Raw genomic sequence first — 27,205 nt, forward strand, 5'->3', positions numbered from 1 at the left:
GTGATAGCTGGCTGGAAAGGCTTTGACCCAGCAATTCTTCTCCTGGGGATAGATCCTAAGGAATCAAATACACCCATGCAAAAAGATCTGTGTATACTTATGTTCATAGCAGCACAATTTGTAATAGACAAAACCTGGGAGTAACTCAGTTGTCCAAAAACAGATGAATGGCTGAGTAAGTTATGGCCTATATACACAGAGGAACATTACTCAGCTATTAAGAATGATGTATTCAACTCCTTCACCCCATCTTGGATGAAGCTTGAAGGAATCATATTAGTGAGATAAGCCAGAAGGAGAAGAATGACTATAAAAAGATCTCATTCTTAGGAAAAAATCTGAGGAATAAGAAAAGAAGGGGAAACACAAAGAAAACTTAGACTGAGTTTGGTGTATTGAGTCAAAGTAAATGGACTCAGGGATGCAGGTGGGTTGGGATACAGGTCTTGATGCGTGACCATGGAGGGGAACCTAAGTGGGGGGTTAGTGTTTTACAGAAAACTAATACATTTTACAATGTACCATCAATTGCATTTACTATTTACTATAAACCATTCATCTCCCACATAATTTTTAAAAAAATAACAAAGTGAATTTAAAAAAAAGGGAAACTCATTGGAGAAACTGGAAGAGGGAGAGAGACATGGACAATAGGGGTCAGTCATTGTCAGATGTCAACAGGAAGGCTATTCAGGTTCATTCCAGGACTAGTTGAGAGTCATTCTAACCATAACAAAAATAGCTAAAACTGATGATCAAACACTGTTTAATATACTCACGCACACAAAATAAGTGTTATCCTAATCTATGCACAGTTGAGGAATCTGAAACTAGGAGGCGTTGAGTTATCATTGGGATTCTGTAGTTCAGAATTTGTGATGTTATAAATGAATGCAAGAAGACCTGCTCTATCTATAGAGTCCCTCCTCCATGACTGAATCCATACCTGAGACTTCTATTTAAGTAGATTTTAAACAATTGTAAACTACTATCGGCCCCTCTTACTTACTAATTTTAGCACCATGTGATCCATGATATATGATCAACAAAGATTGTAGGACTCCATCTGCTATTTTTATTTTTTTCAAAAAATATTGCAGCATATTTAATGAAATATATAAAGTATTTTGAAAGTACACATATTGAATATGTTCATTTCAAATTTTGTTTTTGTATAGTTAAAGAATTGTGTAACGAACACCCAATCCAACTTTAGAAGTTATTTCATCAGCCCAAGAAATTCTCTAACCATTAGCAGGGAATTTCATTTTCTTCTTTCCCAGCCTTTGGTAACCACTCATCTAGATGATTGTATAATCCTATCTGAGTTGCCTGTGCTAAGCCTGAATTGAATCATATGTCTTCCTTCGGAATGCATTTCACTAAGCGTGATTTAAATGTTACCCAGTTTGCAACATATATCAAAACTGATGTTAGGTCACTTGTATGAGTATTCCACAACTTTTCTGCAGATTGATTTGTTAATATTATTTGGGTTATGGCTCCCTTCTGACTATTATGAATAATGTATAAATATTTGTTGTAGAACTTGTGTAGACATTTGCTTTTATTTGGGAGTGTATTCCTGGGAATAGAAATGCTGGGTGGTATGGTAATTGATGTTGAACTTGCTGAGAACCGCCAAATTGTTTTACACAGAGCTTCACAATTTCACATTTCCACGAGCCGTGTACAATGGTTTCTATTTTTCTCTACATCTTTGTTAACACTGGCTGCTTTTCATTTGTCTGTTTCTAGCAGCCTCAGGTCTGCTGAAGTGGTATTTCCTTGTGATTTCAATTTGCTTTTTACCTAATGAGTAATGTAGACACCTTTTTTTGTGCAATTACTGGTCATTTGTTTATGTTCTTGGGAGTAATATCAGTTCCGTTTCTTTTACTTCTGTAGAGGAAGCTCCATGACATTTCTTATTCCAGGAGGGGAAAATTATGTACACAATCCCCTGTGCAAAAAAATCCCTAATAATTTGGAAGTGGCTCAAGGTATCAGTCAGCAGATTTCTCTCTTTTCTGGTGCAGCCTTGTCTCAACTAGACCGGTTCCAGCTGTGGGGTGCCTCCTCCTGAAGGATCCTTATTCAGGCTGTGGGTGGCAGTTCCTCCTACATTACTGGCTCTCTGAGCTCCTGCCAAAATGGAAGGAAGCCACTTCAAAAGACACCGCCAGCACCACTGATAAATGGAATCAGAAGGACCCTGCTTTAGCCCAGACTGTTTCTAAGGAATTTTCACCAAGCCTCCATTCTTGAGGGTACATTCCTCTTCTAAGTGGATTTGGGTAGTGATGGGTGGGGGAGCATTCTACCAGGCAGTTATTTGTCAAGTACAAACTCATCCTCAGTGTTAGGAATGTAGGGAGATGAGGGGTCCATTTTAAAAGGAGAAAAAAATAGGGTCTCTGCCATGGTCTGTGTGTGCCCACTTGTTCCAACATGCTAAATAAAGCTGGGATATTTTTCAGCTTACTCTCAGAAAAGAAGATCACCTGTGATTTCTAAGTATGTGATTACTAGAGGGTTTAAGTTAGATTCCTATTTTTTCCCATTGTTTTCAAATAAATGTAATCACTGTGATACCATGGTTAGGAAAAAGAATACAGATACAATTAATGAGTATTCTGCCACAAATTGGAGCAGTCAGTGACTGTTTGGTGTTCATAAAAGTAGCATGAGGCAGGGAGGGGGGCACTGGGAGGGAGCCACCAGGCTAGGAGATGGTATCAGTTTAACTAGGAGAGTAATTTCTGCTCTTTGGAGAAATTTGGGTGTAGGCTTCAGCAGTAAGAATTGGGTAGACATTTAAGTGATTATTAAAATTCTCTGTGTGACCAATTATACCAAGAATAATGTTCTTTTGTTAAACATTTTTATAATCTTTCTTTGGGTAGAGATAGGCAGAAATTGAGAGGAAGGAGGAAATAGAGGCAGTGAGACACCTGAAACACTGCTTCAGCACTTGCAAAGCTTCCCCCCTGCAGATAGGGCTCAGAGCCTTGAACCTCTGTCCTTGAGCATTGCAAGATGTGTGCTCAGCCAGCTGTGCCACCCCCTGCCCTGTCCTAAGAATCATGTTCTACAGGAGGTATGATGAGTGTGAATTATACTTCCAAAGAGTAGCTGCACACTGGATCAAAGAGAACTGGAATCATTCATGGTTCACCTCCTCTTGTGTGTTTACTGAGATCTAGTTGCTATATAGCATAGCAAACATTAAAGTATACGGCACAACAATTTGACACATGTATTGTGAAATGATTGCTATGATCTGTTTAGTAAATTTCCACTACCTCAGGTGATCAACTTTTTTTTCTTGTGATGAGAAACATATTTTTTTAATCTCACTAGGGCTTCACCCATGGCTTCTCCATGCTGACATTCTCAGACGACAGAGACAGAGGCAGAGACAGAAAGACACACAGCATAACACCACAGCTTCCTTTAGTGTGGTAGTGGCCAAGCTTGGACCCAGGTTGTACTCACAACAAACTAAATGCTCTACTTGCGTGAACTATTTTGTTGATCTCTGGTGAGAACTGTTAATATCAAGGTTCTTAGAGAAATTCATTCAGACAAGATCAGGCATGCTCAAAGTTGGTATGACTGTAGAATCTTAGTGACTTTCCAATACACGACGGAGTCCTTCTTCTTCTAGCGTTTGCCCTTCTTCCGTAGCCAGTCAACAGTGTCAGGTTGAGCTTGATGTAAAGTTTCGAGACCTCCTTTGAATCTGGAGAGGTGGCAGTCATTGACTATGTCGGTCATAGTCTGTCTGTAGCCGCAGGGGCAGTTCGGGTCGTCTCTGGCTCCCCAGCGATGGAACATAGTGGCGCACTGGCCATGGCCTGTTCGATAGCGATTGAGGAGGGCCCAATCATAACGTGCTAGGTCAAAGCCGGGTTGACGCTTGCAGGGGTCTGTGATCCTGTTAACTCATCTTACTGTGTACCCCAGGATACTGCTAATGTAAAGCTGGTGTCCATACCATTTGGCCACTTTCACCTACTTAGTCTTATGTATAACCACCAATCTATTGTCTATCTCTATGACTTAGCTTTTTTAATTTTCTAAGAGGAGATATGAATTCAAAAGCTTACACTTCATTTTTTTCTTTATGCCTTTTTATGTTTTGTGATTAAAAAATAAAGCTTTCTTTGGTATAACCTGATTCTGTTTCTGATTTCAAGAGGACTGACAAATAGTATGTAGTAACATAAGGATTCTCTGGAATTTATATCGAAGACTGAAATTCCAAGATTTTGGTAACTTTTTACTGTGGCTCTCGACTGTAAAAAAGTAATGGTAGGGGGCTGATGGGTTTTGCACATGAGTAGAGCACACCTACTACTGTGCATAAGGACCCAGCTTCAAGCTCTGGGTATTCACCTGCAGAGGGTGAACTTCATTAATGTTCGAGCAGTACTACAAGCATCTCTCTGCCTCTCCTATCTCCCCTTCTTTCTCAATTCTGTCTCCATACAAAAAGAAAGAAGGAGTAAAGAAAGGAAGAAAGGAAGAAAGAAAGAAAGAAAGAAGAAAGAAAGAAAGAAAGAAAGAAAGAAAGAAAGAAAGGAAAGAAAGAAAGAAAGCTCACTGGAAGCAATAGATTCATTGTGCAGGCACTGAGCTCAATAACAACCCCGGTTGCCAAAGTAATAATAATAATAATAATAATAATAATAATAATAATAATAATAATATCACAAGATTCCTTTCAGGATGATTTAAAAGTATCTCATCTATAATCTCTTTAATGGGGACTCTTCTCTTTATATTCCTACATGCTTAGTGACACACCAAGCTCTTGGGGTACTTGGGAGAAGACTGACTACACCCAGTTACTCTAAGTTGACTAGTGGACCTGATCTAGGGTTGCTCTTCCTTCTGTGGGACACTTAATGTCAAACGTGCCTGGGAGGAATGACAGGAGCATTAAACAGACCTCTTTCCTCAAAGTGATCTCAGACGATGCATCCATATTGAGATCTTTTAACAATCCCCATTGGGTGAAATGGAAACAGAGTGGTGTATAAGTACCGCGCGCTAACCAATTGCGCCACTGGAGCTCCGGAAACAGACTTCTACTGGAAGGAAATGTGTAGAACTAAGTCAGCAGGAGCTATGTCAGGAGGCTGTCTCAGATCACAGTGAAGACAGAGTCAGCAGAGGGCAACAGGGACTCTAGAGCCAGGTTGTCTAGGCTCAAGTTTCAGCTTACAGTTACTTACAGTAACTTTGGGCACAGAGTTTATTTAATCCATTGCTAACTCAGTATCTTCACTTGAAAAAAAATGGTTTTAGTGTGCTGGGGAGACTTTTGAATGGTGATTCGAAACATTTTCATGACTGAGAGGCTGAGATCTCAGCTTCAATCCCCAGCATGGATGGAAGCCAGAGCAAAGTAGTATTCTAGTAAAATAATAAACAAATAAGTAAGTAAGATATTAAGAAAAATTGTTTTGGCAATTGTATCAAATTTTATGATCACTATGACCATTCCATGTGTGTATTTACTGATTATTATTATTAATCTTTTTTTTTTGGCAGAGTACTGCTCAGGTCTAGCTAGTACTAATGCTGGGAATCCAAACTGAGTCACTGAGCTACCTCTCATGCAAGTGTAATGTACTAGATCTCTGCTATAGTCCAGCCCTTACCAATATCTTTATTAAAATGCTTCGGATAGGACTTTTCACAAGATAAAAGGAATACCAAAGTTTTGCTAATAAAACAAATAGCCAGATAATAAAATTTCTTTTCTTGTTGTTTTGTTTTGATGAATTAGGTTTATCTAACATAAACTTACTATGGATATTTTAAAGATCTTGAGCTGATAGAATGATGGTTATAATTAATGGAACATGAGAACTGTCTACATATATCTGAAACATTGAATGTTGAATTGAGATTAGATTTGCCTTTACATCGTATATTAAATTTCTATCACTAGTAATGATTGTTATTCGTTGAGTATATTCTAAAGACCATCTACTGTGCTAAGCATATGAGATCTTTTTTACTTCCTATAATTAGCTTTATTAAGAATAATTATTTCTCTAAGGCATAAAAGGCAGTTAAGAATCTGAGAGTTAAATAACCTACTTAAGAACATTAAGAGAGTGAGTTCCAATTACAAGAATAAATCCATGGCTCCATTAACAAAATGCAAATCAGACTTTTGGACCATCCTTATTTTTATCTAAGGTCTCAGTTTTATTTGTTAAAAAAAAAAAAGATGACTTGAATCATAGACCTTTTTAAAAATAAATTTATCTATTTACTGGATAGATACAGAAAGAAATCAAGACAGAAGGGAAGACTAAGGAAGGACAGACAGAAAGAACTCTGAACCACCATTTCAGCACTCCTGAGGCTTTTCTTTTTTAAAAAAAAAAAAATTAATGATCTTTATTTATTTATTTATTTACTTGAATAGAGACAGCCAGAAATCAAGAGGGAAAGGGGCGATAGAGAGGGAGAGAGAGAGAGCGACACCTGCAGCCCTGCTTCACCACTTGTGAAGATTTCCCTCTGCACTGTAACATGTGCGCTCAACCAGGTGCGCCACCACCCAGCCTCTATTCCTGAAGCTTTCCTCCTGTACATGGGGACAGGAGCTTGAGCCTGGGTCCCTGCACACTGGAATGTGTGTACTTAATCTGGTGTGCTATCGATCATAGGAATTCTTACTGTTGATATATATTACTATCACTAAGACTGTACTGCTCTGGGCAGATTTTTTTTTTTTTCAGATAGGAAAAGAGAGAACAAGAGACACGGGGGAAGGGCCAGATACTGCAGTGCTGAGTTTCCTCACTGTGCTGGAGGCTGGGCTCAAGTCTGCATCACCTGATGGCAAACTCACTGTCCTTGGTGAGTTACCTTGTGGATCCAGCCAAAGGATGTGGAGATAGATTAGAGGCAATTTAGAGAGTTTTTCCCTCTGGCCCTCCTCATTTCCTTATTCCTTGCTGTCCCCCGACTTTGTTCCTCAAAATAAACTTAGCTCTTAAGTCACCTCACAAAGTAATACATGACTACCAATTATTAACTTAATTATATGGAAAAATAGAAAATTAAAAAAAATTGCATGAGACTGAAAAAATTCCTGGAACTCTGAAATGACCATACTTTCTTTCATCCCCCACCCCTCAGCATTAGCAAACATAATTAGCAATCTCAAAATAATTCCTTATAGACCATTGGACACAAATTGTAAATGAACCTAAATTTGTGTTTTGGTGACATATCACACACAAAGGTTTTAGAAAATGTTCTTTCTGGGCCAGGCAGAGACACACCACCCAGTTTAGCACTCACATTACTGTGCAGAAAGACCCAGGTTCAAGCCATCATCTCTACTTTCAGGAGGAAAGCTTCACGAGTGGTGAATCAGGGCTGCAGGTGTCTCTCTCTGTCTCTCTCCCTCTCTGTTCCCTCTCCCTTCTCAATTTCTCTGTCTCTATCCAATAATAAGTAAATAAAATTAAAAAAAATAAGAAAACATTAAGGAAATTGAACATCAGTCAGAATCTTTAATTAGAATAAAACATTGACTTATGTTTTATATTCTCATAAATGAGAGAGTAATTTTGAGTAATTTTCAGAAAGTATATGTCCACTAAGATTTATTTATTTTCTGTTTTATTATTGCCTCCAGGGTTATTGCCGAGACTCAGTGACTGCACCATGAGTCCTCTGCTCCTGGAGGCCATTTTTTTCCCGCTTTTGTTGCCCTTGTTGTTGTAGCCTTGTGGTTATCATTGTGATTGTTGATGTCGTTCGTTATTGGATGGGACAGAGAGAAATGGAGAGAGGAGGGGAAGACAGGGGGAGAGAAAGACAGACACCTGCAGACCTGCTTCACCGCCTGTAAACTAACTCACCTGCAGGTGGGGAGCCAGGGCCTCGAACTGGGATCCTTACGCTGGTCCTTGCGCTTCGCACCAAGTGCGCTTAACCCGCTATGCCACCGCCCGACCCCCTATTTTTATTTTTTAAAGATATATTTTATTTCATAAGTATGAGAGAAGTCAGAGCACAACTCCAACATACACAGTGCTGGAATTTACAGTCTGCATGTCTTGTGTCCTATCTACTCAACCATCACCCTAATTTGTTTTTTTATGACCACGAATAGTCACCCTAATATGTTTTTAAAAGGTGACTATTTGTCAACTAGTACATTGTCATAAAGACATTTTAAAATGTTTTTTGATAGTAACAAAAGAAAAGAAAAAAGAGAAGTTTTCAAAACAGTTACACTTTGTTCTTTCCTTGATACATATCAAATACCTCATTTAAAGCTAGTTTAGACTAACATCTAAACCAGGACTGTGTAGCTAGCCCGGGTATTTATGTATGTTGTTTGTGACACTACTGTGTTTCACAAGCCATCCATCTTTTAAATAGTTGCAACAATCAAAGCAAATTTTTCTAAATTCGAAGACTGAGTTCTCATCACTAATTACTACATTGCTGGTCATTTCCTTACTAGAATTTGGCATTCTGTGGGATTTATATCTTTTCAGTTCAATCTGCTGGAAAAAGACTCAAAGCAGGGGCTTCATTAAGTGAGAACTTCCCCAGTTCTCTCATCAGCCAGTTCAGGATAATGTTACCTTCTCTGGGTAGGTGCTAGCAACAAATAAGCCAACTGTTGGGACATACTTCTTTCTAACAATTACTAATTGTTCATCCTTTTTCTCTGTAGCTTCTTTCATCTGGTTTTACTGCACCTTCAGCTTCAATGACTTCTGTAAGGAAGACACTGAACTTTAAGCAATTGTTTCCTTCCTGGCACTGCTAATAATTAACTAGGTCTGTGTTCTCAGTTTGGGAATGGAGAGTCACATTCATTGGCTTCAGGGTCATGACCCAGTCTAATTAACTTACTGTTGTTTGTGGTTGGGTTTTTTTATCTAAACTTTATTGGTGATTTTCAGAGTGCTGAACTCTGCTCTAAATAATTTATAAGAATTTATGGCACTTATATTAACGGTGCTATTTTAAATGAGAAAATAATTGAAATATAGTCCTATGCCATTTGGAAAGATAAAAAGTAGAAACAGAAAACATGCAATGCTTCTAAGAGTCTTTAATTAAAAACTTTGGAAGCTAAATCATTTGACTTAGTCTACAAAGCTTTGATGGAGATCCCTTCCCTAACCTACTCAATTCACTGCAGCAATCTGAGTGTGATGATTTCCAATTTCAATTTCTCTTCTTCAAGAGTGCTTATCATTTTTGCACAAGACCTGTAACCATTGAAAACATTTCTTTAAATATTTTTTGTCGGGAGCACTGACTCAATCCCACTTCTTCCTACAGATACCACTTTCCGAAATTTACTCTCTTCCTTTTATTCCATTCCTCTGGTTCTCTCTCTCTCTCTCTCTCTGTAAGATTTAATCTATTTCTGTTATATACCAGGGAATTTGTTTAGAGTTGAGAATTCAGAAAAGAATAAGAGATTGCTACAGTCTGAAACATTGTACACTAAAACTGAGTAGGAAGACAAGAAATACATTATAGTAGCAGATGTGTTCATCTGTGATAAAGAGAGCAAAGAAATGAAGAAATGCAGAGACAGAATATACAACAGGAGAGTTACACAGCCAAGTTGTGGCTCAGCAACAGGAAACAGAAGGGCAGAATCATTCATTTTCCTTTCCTTGGAAAATCCTGAGAAAGTTTTCACAGAAATATGCATGTTTGAGGTGAATTTTGAAGCATAAAGTTCATGAAAAATGCTGGACATTCTAAATTTATCCTTCTCCACCTCCTCCTCCTCTATAATAGATTAAGAGGCAGAGACACAGCCCTGAAGCTTTCGTTGCTACAGTAGGGGTCATACTCAAATTTGGGTCATGCATTTGGCAAAGCATCATACCTTCTAAGTGGACTGTTTCACAGGACCCTTCCTTTCTGGCCCTTGCTCTCTGCTAAGAAGACTGAAATTGCTATCTCTGGGGCCAGCTTCTGTCTCACCCAATTGAGATCATAAGCTACAACGTGCAAGTACCAGGTTCAGGCCCTTGGTCCCCACCTGAGGGGGAAATCTCATGAGTGGTAAAATAGGGCTATAGGTGTCTCTCTTAGTCTCTCCCCATTCATATCCCCCTTCTAATTAAATTTCTCTCTGTCTCTATCCAGTAAATAAATCAAGTATGTTTAAAAAATACTAACTCCTGTGACCTGAGAGGTAATACAGTGGATAAAGCACTTGACCCTCAAAGATGAGGTTCTAAGTTTGATCCTCAGTATTGCAAGTGTGAGAATGATACCCTGCATCTGTCCCTCATTAATGAATAAATCACTAAAGTCCCCATAGGAATACTAAAATAGAGTCCCTAGCTTCTTCCCTCACCAAGACCCCTAATTTCATCTGCTCTATTCTTACATTTGTATTCTGTCTATTAGACAATTTGTCCTGGCTTATATCTCACTATCTTTCAGACACCAAGTTGCAGATTCTACCATGATGACACCAACCTGACTTCCCTGGGCAGAAAACCTCCCTGATGTGTTCTGGAGCCTTCCCCTCTCCAGAGCCCTGCCCCACTAGGGAAAGAAAGAAACAGGCTGGGGGTGTGGGTCCACCTGCCAATGTCCATGTCCAGCAGAGAAGCAATTACAGAAGCCAGACCTTCCACATTTTGCACCCCATAAGTAATTTTGTTCCATACTCCCAGAGGGATAAAGAATAGGGAAGCTTCTAATGGAGGGGATGGGACAGGGAACTCTGGTGGTGGGGACTCTGTGGAGTCGTACCCCTGTGATCTTACAATCTTGCTAATCATTATTAAATCACTAATAAAAATAACTACAGGAATGTGAATACTGAAGCAGAGTGCCTCAGTTTGTCTACAAAGAATTCATTATGCATTTATATATTTTGGAAAAACTCAAAAAACTTATTTCTGTATTTGTCCCCTTTCTTCTATTCCTATCCTTCTTAATTTGAAAAAAAGTAACTAAAGTCTATCTCTCTTTGGACAATCATGTTTTACAGTAGGAATTTTAAAAATACTTTGATGCATTTCAGAGTCCCCTTCTCCCCTTTAACTCTAATCAGTCAGTGTGAATATCACTCCCACTTTAAACTGGACAAACCCTGTGAACACTTCAACCTATAGAATGGATAGAAGTAATGTCATGAGCCCTAATGAGTTGCATCATGGAAGTTAATGTAACTTCTTCCGATTTGAGAGATAGATAGCATACTAGTTATGCAAAGAAACTCTCATGCCTGAGCCTCTGAAGCTCTAATTTCAAACACCACTGTAAACCAGAGCTGAACGTAAAAAGCTGAACAAATAAAAACTACCTTCTATTTCTGTTTTAGAGCATGTGTCTGGATGCTGCAGCTAATACATGAGAAATATTTAATAACGATTACTTCTTGTTTGCTGTTGTTGTGCCATGTTTCTGTTGCTCTAAGCCAACTGTTTAAGACAGAAGTGGAGAGACTGGCAGAGAGGGAAAGACAGCATAGCAGGGAACTTTTCTCCAGTGTGATAGGGGCTGGACTTGACCTTGGGCCAAACAAGTGCGTAACAAAGCAGAACTGTGTAGGTAAACTATTCTTTCAGTATGTCTTCTTTCTTTTTAAAAATTTCTTTATTTTTATGTACTTATCTCTGGCTAGAGACAGAGAGAAACTGAGAGGGAAGTGGGGAGAGAGTGAGGGAGAGAGACACCTGCAACTTTGCTATACTGCTTGTGAAGCTTTACCTCTGCAGGTAGGAAGTGGGAGCTTTGGTGCAGAAATGTTCTCATCCCATCTTCCTGGTACTTGTTATTAGAAATACTACTGATTGTTACCTTTGCCTCAATGCTAACTAACTACATACATGCTTGTTGTTTATCTGCCAGGTTTCATCCTTTGACAAAAATACCATGAGGCCCGTCTTTCCTACTAGCTCCCTCACCATAAAACCCTGCACTAGTAGAGGTCTGGGAGATAGCAGAGCTCACTGCCCACATGCAGGTAGCAGTCATGTGCACAGAGTAGCTCCCTACGACTCTGATGTCTGGTTTCTGCCCTGGGGGTTTGGGGATTGTGCATGAGTGAACTGGAATAAGCTGAGTATCTTATGGCATCAAAGGAATGTACCTGACATAATTACATTCAGACAATGGTGGTTTTAAACACCCCATACCTGCATTTCTGGTGTTTTCCATCACCTTGGGGCTATAGCTGCCCTTCTGATACTGATGTTTAGCCACCTGTTATTGGTGTCTTGACATTTATCCCTGATGTATGCTTCACTTAAAAACATCTTTGATCTTCCTAATTCCTTTGTGGTGAATTCTAGAAGTTTATCAGTAAATGCTCTAGGAGAAGCTGACGATGGCAGCTCACACTTGGCACAGCCCAGCTTGGGTTGCCTTGTGTGCGCCCCTCCAGATCTCTTCAGATCACGGTCTATGACTGAAGTGAATTTCTCTCAGCCCTGAGACACTTCAGTTCCCATGTTCCTGACATCTAGTTAGATTCTCCACCCACATATCAGCCATGGGATTGAACCCAGGCACTTGTGTGTTGTAACATGGATGCTCTACCAGCTGTGCTACCACCCAGCCCTCATTTCTTTCAAGACCTTTTATTAGACGTATATAAGACAGATCTCATCATGGAAAAAGAAGGAAAGTTCCCTATGTCCATTGTGTGACTCGTGTATAAGGTGTAGGTGACATAGACAAATGGGAGCTTGGGGCCAGGCAGTGGTGCACCAGGTCAGGAGCACACATTACAGTGTGCAAGGACCCAGGTTCAAGCCTCTGGCCCCACCTGCAGGGAGAAAGCCATGTGAATGGTGAATCAGAGCTGCAGGTGTCTCTCTGCCTCTCTCCCTCCCTATCTCCCCCTTCCTTTCAATCTGTCTCTATCCAAAAATCTATCTATCTATTTGAGAAACAGGAACTTAAGACTTCAATATATATAGGACGGGTTTCATGGTGGGCTCCAATAATAGCCTAAGGATCTTGGATGGGAAGATGTGAACAGCTGCACTGCTGTAGGAGAGTGTTGTGTGGAGCAGAATGAACAGTGTCTGTCTGTCTGCAGAATTCACTCCAGTGGACACAGCAAGTCTGGAAAAGAAGGAAGCAACAAAGGGACTGAGAGACCTGGCTAGAAGCCTCTGACATGACATAGGTTCTCTTTCAAGATTCTTCATCACCTGTCCATATTCAGACTTGTTCTCACATGGGTGGCTCATCTCTTTTCTCTTCTGTAGACATTGGGGAACCGTTCCTTGAAAGTAAGATGCCACAGATAAGCTCACAGCTGGCCTGCTACTGGTGAAAAGACTTTCTCTGTGCTCCCTCTGTGAAACACCTGCAGGCCACTGACTCAGTCCCTTGCAAACACCCTGGGAACTCTGTCCTGACACATCCTCCCAGCTCTTATCTTGACATAATCACTATATTTGGGGGTATTGAATCTGGGAGATTAAATCTCCACACGCCTGAGTGGAAAGATCATATCCTTGTATTTTTTACCTGTATAATTTCTCAGATGCTTTAGTTTAACCTGTTGTATGTATGCCCAACTGTAATTTGGGGGGTGGGAGCTACTTAGAAAATGTCGATTTCAAAGGACAGCGCTATCAAATTGTCACTCAGGAAAAAAAAAAAACTTTCTAAGTATGTGTAGTGAACTGTGGTAAAACTGATCATTTCAGTCAATTTGATTTTTAGGCCAGTCACTGCTATTCTGAAAGCAAGCAAGCATTTGAAAGATACACTCAATCAATCTGTGTCTAAACATGGGGAAAGGAAGGAGACACAATATCCTTCTTGTAAAGATGAAACTTGTTGAGGTCAGTTGAGTTCTATTATAACATGTTCATTTCACATGAAGTAAAAATAGACATATATGCTCAATATCTGGCTAGAAGTTGCACTCAAAGAATTCAGAGGTTGAGGTGGGAGAATAGACGTAGCTTAGCCTGGAAAACAAGGGATTTGTGAGATGAATACCAAACTAGATCCCAGAAGGTAGGTTTATCCTCTATAGACTTTACTCATCTTTGCTTCACAGAGCTCTGAAACCCAGTAGAAATCATTGAATCAGGGCAGAGGACCACTAGTTTAGGAAGTAGATAGCAGAACATTCATACCTACCAATTTCCTTTATTTCAGACCAAGACTGGATCATGATATTTAGAGTTTCTAAACAAAAGAGAGTGCTCTCTCCTTAGATCACTGAAAATCAAGTCACCACTAACAGTCAAGCAAGCTCAAAGGAAATAAGCACTCTAATCTCCTGTGATTTGCAATTTCAAATTAAAACAAAAACAAAAGTATTATCCCACAATAATAGTCCCCCCCCCCAAAAAAAAAAGGAAAGAAAATATTTTGGAAGAAAAACTGGATTTGAGTTTTGTAGATGTCCTGGTTACTACCATAATTTTGGTTTCAAGAATTCTTTTTTTAAACATTTAAATTTTTTAATTTTATTTATTTATTTATTGTATAGACATAAATTCAGAAGGGAGGGAGAGGTTGAGAGGGAGAGAGAGAGAGAGAGAGAGAGAGAGAGAGAGACACCTGCTTCACCATGCAAAGCTTTCCCCAGCAGGTAGGGACCAGGGGCTTGAACCTGGGTCCTTGTGTTGTAACACATGTGTTCAACCAGGTATGCCACCAACTGGCCCCAAGAATTCTTTGCTTTTTGGGATTTGGGTGGTAGCACAGAGGGTTGAGCGCACGTGGCACAAAGAGTAAGAACCAGAGTAAGGGTCCTGGTTCGAGTCCCCGACTCCCCATCTGCCGGGGGGGGGGGGTCACTTCACAAGCTGTGAAGCAGGTCTACAGGTGTCTGTCTTTCTCTCCCCTTCTCTTCCCCTCCTCTCTGGATTTCTCTCTGTCCTATCCAACAACAACAACATCAATAAAAACAATAGCAATAATGACAACAACAAGGACAACAAAATGGGGAAAAATGGCCTCTAGGAGCAGTGGATTCATAGTGCAGTGTGGAATTCTTTACTTTTTGACCCTCCCCATGACTTCTGACATTGTCTACGTGGTAACTGCGGGCCCAGCTGGGTGGCTTACCTGAACAGTAGAGCCCATCTGCTTTGTCATGGGCATGACTCAGGTTTCATCCACGTCTCCAGAACACTGGAGGAAGCCTTGGTATTATCCTGCTCTTCACTCTCTTACTTTGTCTCTCATTTTGCCTGTAAAAGATGACGTGAAGCTGCTGTGACTACAGGGAGAAAAGATAGCTTTTCTACACAGCTATCTGCATCACTTTGGACGACTACAGCCAACCTGCCACTGACTCTGCAGCAGTTGTCTTCACCGTTCATCTGAAATCCTCTTCTATTTCTAGTCCTCCTCCCCTGTCTCCCCCCATTTAATGTGTTCTTCTAGGAGCCAACACTTCTGAAGCAGGAGGAGCAGATTCCCATCAGCAGATATGAATTCTGTCCTAGGTTTACCACTGTAGCCAAGCATATTTGAGTGGGGCATCCCTTTCAGGAGAAACTAGGAAAACAAGGTCCACTCTGGAAAGACAAATGGATTCAATTCAAAATATGAGTGTGGAAATAAAAGGAAAAAAGAAAAAGAAAAGAAATGACAGAACAGTCAAAGTGAATAAATACCAGCAAATCACAAACAAAAAAGATCTTAGAAAGGCACAGTTCTCTGGTTTCTTTCTTCCATTTTTTTCCACTAGTGGTTTCAGAGGTCAAGTTTATGGGAGGTAATTGACAGGGGTACCTCAAAATTGTAAGCCCCTCATCTCCAGTGCTTCCAACCAGTTGTTATCAGGAATTGAATGAAAATGTATTATTGCTGATACAAATTCACTGGCCTTCTGAAAAATCAAATTCCTCTATATAATTTTTATTGTATTGGGTTAGTTCATTTTGCAGGTCTGAGCCCTCTTAAACTCATGACCTCACCAGTTTCCAAAGATACTTTTTCAGTCAGATATCCAGAGAGAGAGAGAGAGAGAGAGAGAGAGGGAGAGAGAGGGAGAGAGAGAGAGAGAGAGAATAGGTCTTTAGAGAATATTCCAAAGATACTTTTTCAGTCAGATATCCAGAGAGAGAAAGAGAGAGAGAGAGAGAGAGAGAGAGAATGGGTCTTTAGAGAATAGGAGAGACACCACAGCACGAGAGCATTCATGGGTGCTGTGAGACTCCCATATGGTGCTGGGATTCAAACCCACAGCATGTACAAGTCAAGGACGTACCCTCCATACTGAATTCTCTCTCCACCCTCATATTTTGTCCTATTTTAAAGGGCTGCCTTTCTAGCCCATGATTTGAAAGTGTGCTATAAGACTGCCAATCTGTCTCCATAATTTTGACAAGACAGAGATAAATTGAGAGAGGAGGGAGAGTTAGATTCCTGCAGACAAGTTTCACTAATCACGAAGTCCTCCCTCCCCCTGCAGGTGGGGATTTGGGGCTCGAACCAGGAGCCTTACTCATGGTGATTGATATTTGTATGTCTTAACCAGATGCACACCACCTGGGCCACAAAACTCCTTTTAATTGTTGGTGAGGATGGAAACTGAAACTTTTAGAGGATATTTTTGGAAAAATGGCTTAAAGGTTTGAAACATTGGATGATGGCGGTATTTCTCTATCCAGAAAAATGGAAAATATATAAGCTTGTCCATTTTCTTTCCTTTTTTTGGTAGAGACAGAAAGGAAAGGAGAGGGAAGGATAGAAGAGGTAGGGAGAAAGAGAGAGTCCTGGGGCACTTTCTCTCCCCTAGGGGGATTTTCCACCCACAGCAGGTGGGGGCAGGGAAGGGTCACTGCTTCATGTATGTCATCTAGGTGGTGGGCAGCCTCCGGGCCCCACCTTTTCTTTCAAAATATCCCTGTGCCTCAAGCAAAGGCACTATTTAATTTGTCTACAAATATCTGTTTTGCTCACTTCTTTGGGTTTTTGCTCATAATATTCTATACGCCTTGAGTGTACATTCCTGCTTTCACCTGTCATTCAGTTGTTGTGCCCTCCGTGAAAATTTGTAGAAAAGACACTATAATAATTTAATAGATTTTTAAAAAAATTTTCTCTTTTATTTATTTATTTATTTCCTTTTTGTTGCCCTGTTGTTTTTATTGTTGTTGTAGTTATTGTTGTTGATGTCATCATTGTTGGATAGGACAGAGAGAAATGGAGAGAGAAGGGGAAGACAGAGAGGGGGAGAGAAAGACAGACACCTGCAGACCTGCTTCACAGCCTGTGAAGCGACTCCCCTGCAATTGGGGAGCCGGGGGCTCGATCCGGGATCCGCGTGCCGGTACTTATAATTTAATAGATCTTTTTAGACCTGCTAAGGTTCCTAATTCTTTTAACATAAAACTAGATCTTAGGGTTTTATTTCTCTTAGTTTCCCTCTTTAAAATCTTTTGAACCTTGAGATCAAGTTAAAAACTGCCCGTAATAAAGAGGACAGACTCTCCAGTTAGACAAAACTATCTGGATTTGGCTTATAAACACACTGTTTTGAGACATTGCTCGCTAATTTGTTTCTTTATTTTATTTTTCTTTCTTATTTAGATTTTTTCTTTTTTATTAGTCATTTAATATTGATTTATAAAATTATGGAATAGCAAGTGTATAATTCAACATTTCCACCACCAGAGTCCTATGTCCCCATTCCCTGCACTGGAGACTGCAGTAGTTCTGCCAAGCTCACAGACGTGGGTTGACTATTCTTTCTATAAGTATCTGTCTATATTGACATATGTCTGTCCCTTTTTTTTTATATGGTTCTGCCTTTTATTCCTTTCTAAGTCACACCTATACCTATTGCTACTTCTGAATGTCCTTCTGTTTTTCCTCTTCTCTCTCTGGGTCCTGATGGAATTAGAGTTCAGAGCCCTTTGGTAATTTTCCCCTTAAAATTTCTCCTCCCTGTCAGAATATGGACCAACATTCTTTATGGGGTGCAGAAGGTTGGAGTTCTGGCTTCTGTAATTTCTTCTCTAATGGACATGGGTATTGGCAGTTCTATCTATAACCCCCCTACCCAGTTAGTATCTCTACTTCATCTCTACAAATAAGGCAAAGAACCAGCTTTGCCCACTTAGTTATTCATTCATTTATTCCATTTATTCACATCAATTCCACAGAGGTCTGGAGAGGTGAGATTCTAGGACACACTGATGAAGTTGTCTGCCCAGGGAAGTCAGGATGGTATCATAGTAGCATCTGCAACTATGGAGGTAAGATATAAAGCAAGACAAAATGTTTAATGAACAGGAATCAGACAGTAGGAGCAGAGCAAGTGGAGTTAGGGATTTGAGGCAGGATAGAAGCTAGGAAGTCTACTTTAGGTAAGATTGCTAAATTTTGTTGAAAATAATGTATCCTTTGCACTAAAGTAGGATCACTAGGAGAAACAGAAGAACTCCTCAAGTCAAAGAAACAACTAGCCCAACACTAGCCTCCAGCTGGAATATTCTCTAGCCTGTTTCTTTTTCTTGCTTAGCAAGCAGGGAGCTTCCTGCTTCTGGTTTCGACCTATAGGGGATGTTCCCCAAGACCAACAGGAAGCTCAGACTTGTGGTCTCCCTCCCTTGCTCAAACCTCAGGGAAAACTGAAGCGAAGGAATTTCATGTGGGTGTTATTTCCTCAAGAGATTTCCAGCTGCCGTTTTCAGATCAGACCTTGGTCACTGTATGATATAAAACCCACAACCCTTCTTCCCTTCTTTACTGTTGTAAGATTACAATATTGTTTGACTACCTATGGGTTCAATAATTATAAAGGTCTTGTGGAAAGTGTTGGTATTTTTTTAAAATTTTTTTTCTTTTAATATTTGTTTATTCCTTTCTTAAGCCATGTTGTTTTACTATTGTAGTTATTATTGTTGTTGTTATTGATGTCTTTATTGTTGGATAGGACAGAGAGAAATGGAGAGAGGAGGGGGAAATATAGGGGGGGAAGAGAAAGACAGACACCTGCAGACTTGCTTCACTGCTTGTAAAGCAACTCCCCTGCAGGTGGGGAGCCGGGGCTTGAACCAGAATCCTTATGCCAGTCCTTGAGTTTTGTGCCATGTGCACTTAACCCTCTGTGCTACCGCCCGACTCTTATGATGGTATTTTTAAATAGAGGCTAGACTCTCCATTTCATCTCTATAAGCAAGACAAAGAACAAGCTTTACCCATCTATTTATTCATTCATGTATTTTATTTATTTACAAATACTGAGTACTCAAGACATTCCGTCATTGTTCTTAGAGGAGGTTCTATCTAACAAATTAGTGAGAATCAATAGATTCAAATATATATAGTCTGTTAGGAATCCATTTAGAGATTCAGATGGATAAACCAGATTATTACGTGAATATACAAAGCCTACTTTATGGAGACTTCATGTTTGTGAAGACATTATGTAAGAAATTGGTCATGTCAAAACAAGTATTTGCTGGGCAGTAAAAAGGCTCACCTGGTTAGTATGCCTGCTTGGTCACACTGTGACCCAGGTCTGAGCCTGGTCTCTCACTGATGCTGTGGTGTTTGCCCTTGTTCTTTCTGTCTCTGTTTTTCTGTTTCTGAAAAAGCCAGCGGGAACAGTGAAGTCCCAGCGATGACAGAGGAAAAAGCAAAAGGAGGAGTATTTTCTAATGTTAACCATGCCCTGGAGACCTTTGCATATGTGACTTCAATTAGCATTCAGAACAATCTCAGGGGTGGAACTGCTTCTGTTTTATAGTCAATAAAACACATATTTCGAGAAGTTTTTCAGCTTACACAAGAAGCATAGTTAATCAGAGCAGAGCAGAAATACAACTTGTTACTTAAGCAGTTATGCATTAATAGTTTCAAGCTTGGAGTTATTACAGAAATTAATGTGGGCAGTGTTGTTCTTACCTCTTGTGTACATAAGTCAGATTTGCATTTCAAATATGCTAAAGGGCAGGTTGGCTGGGATATATATACATATACATGTACACATACACACACACACACACACACACACACACACACACACACACACACACACACACATATATATATATATATATATATATATATATATATATATATATATATATATATATATATTCTATAGCAGACATTACCAGGTGCCACTTTGAGACATTCTCCAGGGCCTGCGGAAACAGCATAATGGTTTTGCAAAGAGTCTCATGTCTAAGAGTCGAAGGTCTCCGATTCAATCCCCAGCATCACCATTAGCCAGAACTGAGTAGTGCTCAGGTCTACTTCTTTGTGTGTGTATATCTTTCTCTCATTTAAATAAATAAATAAATGAATGAATAAATAAATAATAAAAAGGAAGCTCTCCAGGATTTGCCTAGAGTTTGTCATGCTACGAATTTTAACCGTAATGTAAGAAGATCTTTGTGAAGGGTGTTTCAATGTATCGCAAGAGGTTTTATTCCATGCACAAGGAGACCAGATTTTATCTGTAGTTCTAAAGTAGTTTTTTTCTTTTTTTAAAGTTCTCTTCTGAAAGCTACTTGGGGGGAAGTGCATCATTCATCACAAGACAAAAGATTTTTCTGCTGCCTAATTTTGGTGTTTCAAAATATATGGTTAAAGAAGTTATGAGATAGACTTACGGGAGGCGTGGTTTCTGGAGTAGCTGTAATCAGACCTTTGCTTTCCCAGATAGAACTGCTGTGCACAACAAGAGATTGAATTGGACCCAGACTCCCAGCAGGGGAGAAGTGACAGGATGAGGATAAGAGGACTCTGCACTCAGCTCCATCAGCACCCAGAGAGAAAGAAGGAAAAGGAGAGGGACACATGGAGGTAGCTACAATGTTATGAGTGGCATAGAGAGGTACAGAGGATTGAATCAGAAAAAGAGGGGCAACTATGTATAATTGCGGACAGACAGTTGGTTGGCCCATGTCTAAAACTTTAGGGGAACTGTGGTGGATTTCAGTAGAGAGAGTGAAGATTCAGAACTCTGGTGGTGGGAATGGTATATCAGATTCAAACCCCTGTCAACATGTAATTCTGTAATATAAAAATAAAAATAAATAAATAATATAAAAATAAATAATAAAACTTTTAAAAAGTAGTTATGCAATTTATATTTCAAATAATACTACTCTATAATCAAAAAAGGTGAATTTATGTCTTTAGAGACGAAATGGATGGAACTGGAGGTGATTATGCTTAGCAAAATAAGAGAAGAAAAACAACTCCCAGATAGTTTCACTTGTATGTGGAATCTCGAGATCCGATTTACATGAACTTGTCAAAAACAAAAACAAAAATCCAGACAAAAAAGACACAGGCAAACTGTAAGACTTATATGAACTCTGGTGGTGATCTCTGGGAGATGGGAGGGCAGGACACAGAACTTTGGTGGTGGGTGTGGTGTGAAACTATATACATTGCTGTCTGACCATTTTATATCAAGCTACTAATAACAAAGTTAAAAAATAAAGGATGCTTTGATATTCTGAAAAAAATGCATTGCTTACTTTGTTCATTTTCAGTTAGATGATTACCTTCCTTGGACCTCATGTGATTGTTCATGGACTGTAGATAGCCTGCCTCACTACCACCAGGGATGTTTCAATCATCATTCAGTCTGTCTTTTGTTATTTCTAACTTGAGCGATTGAGCTTCTATCTAGAGCGGGTAGGTACTTGTTTACATCAGGTTTGATAAGGGAGGTGGCTTTTTGTTGTACCTTCAGTTTGAATACTTGTCTAGAGTAGTAGTGACCTTTTTTTAGTTTTTTAAATTATTTTATAACTTTTATTTTTAAAAAGGAAACACTGACAAAAACCGTAGGATAAGAGGGGTACAACTCCATGCAGTTCCCACCACCAGAACGCCATATCCCATCCCCTCCCCTGATAGCTTTCCTATTCTCTATCCCTCTGGGAGTATGGACCCAGGGTCACTGTGGGATGCAGAAGGTGGAAGCTCTGGCTTCTGTAATTGCTTCCCTGCTGAACATGGGCATTTGTGGGGAGCCACATGTGCCCTCAAGGTTGCTATTGGCATGGCCATAGAGTTTATGTTAAAAGATAGTTCCTGGGAATCGGGCGGTGGCGCAGCAGGTTTAGCACAGGTGGCGCTAAGTGCAAGAACCGGCGTTAAGGATCCCAGTTTGAGCCCCCGGCTCCTCACCTGCAGGGGAGTCGCTTCACAGGCGGTGAAGCAGGTCTGCAGGTGTCTGTCTTTCTCTCCCCCTCTCTGTCTTCCCCTCCTCTCTCCATTTCTCTCTGTTCTATCCAACAACCACAATATCAGTAATAACGACAATATAATTACAACAATAAAAAAACTAGGGCAACAAAAGGCAAAATACAAAAAAAAAAAGACAAGTTCCTGCTTCCCTACACCTTAGGGTCCTTGCTGAGAGATAAGTTCTTTTTCCCCATGAATCACCCAGGACCTTCCAGATAATGGCTGACTACCATGACAAATAATATAAAATAATAATAATAAATGAATAGGAAAGATACATCCCCCAATACTCAGTTGGCTAAGGCACCAAACCTCTTTTTCTATAAAGCATTCAAATCAGATGCCCTGCTAACCACGAGAAGCAGATTGTTTGTGTTTCTTCCACAGGAATCCTGTAACAAACCATCTGGACCCCTGCACACCCTGACGTCACCCACTAGATGGCACGACTACAGTGGCACACTCCCCCAAAACCCTAGATGTCACCTGACGCGATCTGAAGAATCTGATTCACAGACTCCAAGGACAGAACCTTTTTACTGCCTGTCTGCCTTTCCTGCTTCTGCTTTGACCTGTCATGTTTTGGCAGTTCCAGCTCACTCTCTACAGAAAAGCAGAATTCCAGAGGCTGACCTTCCTCATGCAGCATTTCATCCCCTGCCATTTCTCCCCCTAGTCACCTACTTTGGACTGAGACTTTTATCGGACTTGCTGGTATACCCTTTGGACACTTTAGACAATTTTACAGCAGCTTCCTTCCCTTCACATTGCTGGTTTTTCGTAGACTGAGCCTGAGTAGTTCACAGACTTTACACACTGTTGCCCTGGGCATTAGATAAAAGGAAAGGGGGAGATGCTGGGAAATTGTGCCGATGCATCACATCTGCCATGTTGTCCCCTCAGGCTACTGCTTGTTCCCCTGAGAGTTGGGACATTCTCGGAGCGCCTGTTCTGCCATGTTGTGGCCTCAGGACATTGTCTATATCCCCGCCATAGTTGAAGTGCTTTGGTTACTCCTCCCCCTTCCCATTCTTGCAAAAGCTACTCCTATAAAAGCCCTTCTTCTTCCGCACCTCGTTCTCTCTTGCCAGCACTTCACTTTGGTGTTGAGACGCAGGAAAGGTTACTGCATGAGGCAGCCATTTTCGCTACCTCCACGTGGCCCAACCTGCTTCTCTAGCACCCAACTCTGAGGTGCCAGCGCAAATAAAGATTTGTGTTCCCTCTTCGCTCCAGACCCCCTCCTCTCTCTCTTCTCCGCGGCACAAAATGGATTGACAGGTCTATCCATACTCCCAGTGACTGTTTTTACAAAACTTGGGAAGGTGCATTATCTACTAAATATTTCACGTCAATACCCAGATTCCTACACTTCCTCATAAACATTCCTTGATAGCTTGCAGAAGTAGTTATTTTTGCTAAAAATATCAATTAGGTCATATTACTCAAGGGTGGAAAATCACTTATCTGTCTAGCTTCAAACTGTTCTTGGCGTCTAACTTTCTAACCAGAATAGCATCATGCCTATTCTTTGGTAAAGAAATGGTGTCACCTTATTCTGGGCATTAGTATGCTTTATACCCTGTGTCTGGATTACTCTTTACCTCACTACTGAGGTCCTTGCTTCATCTCAGTGGGATGTTTTCATTTGAACATAGTTAAGTCTCTGACACTTCCTCTAAAATAACCTCTCCACCATCATCTCTTTCTCTCTCATCACTGTATTTTTCCTTTTAATCATTTTAACTTAGCAATAATTCTATTATTTTTTAATTTTTGCTTTGCGTCTTGCCCACTAAAATATACAAGCCTGGAACACTTATCATAGTGTATTTTCAAAGTCTAAATACAGCAACAACCTAGGTAATAAGCAAACATCTGTTGAATGACTGAAAAAAAAAGGAAAATAATGAAGCCTGAATTTTTGGATTAAGGACAAAGAATGTGGTAGTTACATAAAATAGAAAAAGGAGGTCGATCTGCTTCAGATGTGGCACTGACAGATGGGTATAATTCAGCTGTATAAGCAGGTTATGGAAATTAATTAGAAATTCTGCATGAAGGGCCTGGTTTCCAGTATGTCCTTAGCAAAATGTTAATTGTCATTTTCTTATTGCAATTGTTTTCAATGTTAAAGCCTTCCCTCTTTACTGCTGTTTCAGTTCATCTTCCACGATTTTCCCTTTAAATATCTTGGCTATTTGAGTTCTAGAAAATCTTTACTAGGACACACACACACACACACACACACACACTTAAATAGTTCTCCCAAATATTAGTAAGAATAAAATGAGAAGCCTGGTCAGTTCTAAAGGAATTAAGTGCAGCTGCAATATAACAAATAATTTACTGAGGAAAAATACTATTTTTCAACCATGTGCACACTTGAATTTTTAAAAAGTGTGTTTTTGAAAGCAGAAAGGGTTTTAAAAGCCTATTTATTTTTGTCATTAAATATGTCTGATTTTCCTTGAACTTTCCTAATGAGCTTTGAGAACTGAATGAGCTACTTGCCTGTGAAAGCAGAGATGTGACTGTAGCCTTCATGGCTTAACTTGATATTTTAAATAATATTTATTTATTTATTCCCTTTTGTTGCCCTTGTTTTATTGTTGTAGTTATTATTATCGTTGTTATTTATGTCATCATTGTTGGATAGGACAGAGAGAAATGGAGAGAGGAGGGGAAGACAGAGAGGGGGAGAGAAAGACAGACACCTGCAGACCTGCTTCACCGCCTGTGAAGCGACTCCCCCTGCAGGTGGGGAGCTGGGGGCTCAAACCAGGATCCTCACGCAAGTCCTTGCTCTTTGTGCCTCCACTTGCGCTTAACTGGTTGCTACAGCTTAACTTGATTTTTAAAGACAAAAGTATTTAATGACAAAAAGTAACTGGTTTTCAAAACCCTTTCTGTTTTCAAAACAAAACCCCTGAGAAGCAGTAAATACCTCACCCATGAATTCCTTGTACTTTCCATCTATGTGTAAGTAGACAGTTGCATTGCTGGCAAATCTAGTTTGCACAGGTGGAGATGAGATTTGAACCTGTGCCGTATGGCCTCAGTATGCACATGGATGTCCTGAGCCAGGAACCTTCCTCACTATGCATCACCTCTTCCTGTCTTTACGCCTTTTTGGATTAGATCAATCTAGATTACGAGACACGCATACATATACACACATACCGACACACACCCAAACACACACACTCACTGCCTCGCAAAGAACCTCATTTTTCTGTCTTTAGCTCTGAGTAATCAAGAGAAGTTCTTTCTGGGTCGAGCTTGAGCCTGAACAAAGGCAATGAGTTGCCTCTTCCACATACTCCCAGAGAAAGAATAAACCCACACAGTCTTATTGCTTTACATTGATAGTCTGCCCTTCCAAACCACCCTTATTCCTTCCTTGGAGCCTAACAATCTTGTCCCCTCATTTCCACTTCCATGTACTTCTCAACCACCAATATCTTCTGTCCTGTTCTCCCACTTGTCTGATGACTTTGTAATTTTGCAGGTAAAAACCCACCTAACACAAGCGGCTATCAGAAACCAAGGGACTGGCTGAATTATTCCATCCTAGTGGCAGAGCCTAACGCTACTTGTTCATGTGAGGCTGCTACTCAGGTCCACTGACTTTATCATAGACAGAAGGGTGGTAGTCTAGTGGTGATAGAAGTACAATTCCTTCATGAAAATTTGAAAATTCTATGACTGGTGTGCAAACTTTAATTATTTTAATACCAAAAAAGTATATATCAATGAGCTTGGATGTATTTAGCAGATATTTCAAGTCTGTAGCTATTGAGAATGTGAGTGAAGAGAAATGATTATTTTAACACAATTCAAAGAAGGCTACCAAATTTATGATCTGATTTTAATCTGAGCCACTGTTTATTTCCAAGTATGTTTTCTTACCTTATTTTCTTAAATTTTTATTATCTTTATTTATTCATTGAATAGAGACTGCCAGAAATCAAGAGGGAAGTAGGGAATAGAGAGGAAGAGAGAGAGAGAGACACCTGCAGCCCTGCTTCACCACTTGTAAAGCTTTCACATTGCAGGTGCAAACTGGGGGTTCACACCTGCATCCTTGAGCATGGTAACATGGGCTCAACCAGGTGCAACACCACCTGTTCCCCAAGCATATTTTCTATGAACTGCTAGGATCAGGTTAGGATCCCAGAAATAATTCAGAATTGTTTAAGAGTTTAAATAAGAGACTTTTAAAAAATTACTTGTTTATTTATTTATTTATTTGGAAGATAGGAGGATAGAGAAAGAACCAGACATTATTCCTGTATACATGCCACCGGGGATTGAGCTTGGAACCATGCTTGAGAATCCAATGCTTTATCCACTGTGCCACCTCCCTAACCACAAGAAGAGACTCTTTATAATGCTGCTAATTTAGTGAAACCATGGGAGACAGTCCCCAGGAGTTACTAACAGGATTATCCAAACACTAATGCAACTCTGGTTAAGTCTGTTACAGGACATCTGCACATTTCTCATTCCTGAGCCTACAGTTAACTTCCAGAAACACAGGTTGTCCTTAAACCTAGGGGTCACTAATTTAGAGAACAAAATTCTTCCCTTCTTCTTCTCCCTTTTTTCATCCACAAAGCTCAGCTGAAATTCGGAGGACACTGAACATCATGGTGTTGTGGTCTGCTTGATGACCTGTCAGAGCTCAAGGTGGGTCAGAGGGGAGAGGGTCTCCCTGAGAAAATGGAAGGTCAAACAAAACCCTCACCATTGTTGTTATAAAATGGGTATTGTGGGAGTCCGGCGGTAGTGCAGCGGGTTAAGCGCACGTGACGCAAAGCGCAGGGACCGGCGTAAGGATTCTGGTTCGAGGCCCCGGCTCCCCACCTGCAGGGGCGTCGCTTCACAGTCGGTGAAGCAGGTCTGCAGGTGTCTGTCTTTCTCTCCCCCTCCATCTTCCCCTCCTCTATCCATTTCTCTCTGTCCTATCCAACAACAATGACATAGACAACTACAACAACAACAATAACTACAA

The sequence above is a fragment of the Erinaceus europaeus genome, chromosome 1 (genome assembly GCF_950295315.1).
Source record: "Erinaceus europaeus chromosome 1, mEriEur2.1, whole genome shotgun sequence".
In the NCBI taxonomy this organism is placed as follows: domain Eukaryota; kingdom Metazoa; phylum Chordata; class Mammalia; order Eulipotyphla; family Erinaceidae; genus Erinaceus; species Erinaceus europaeus.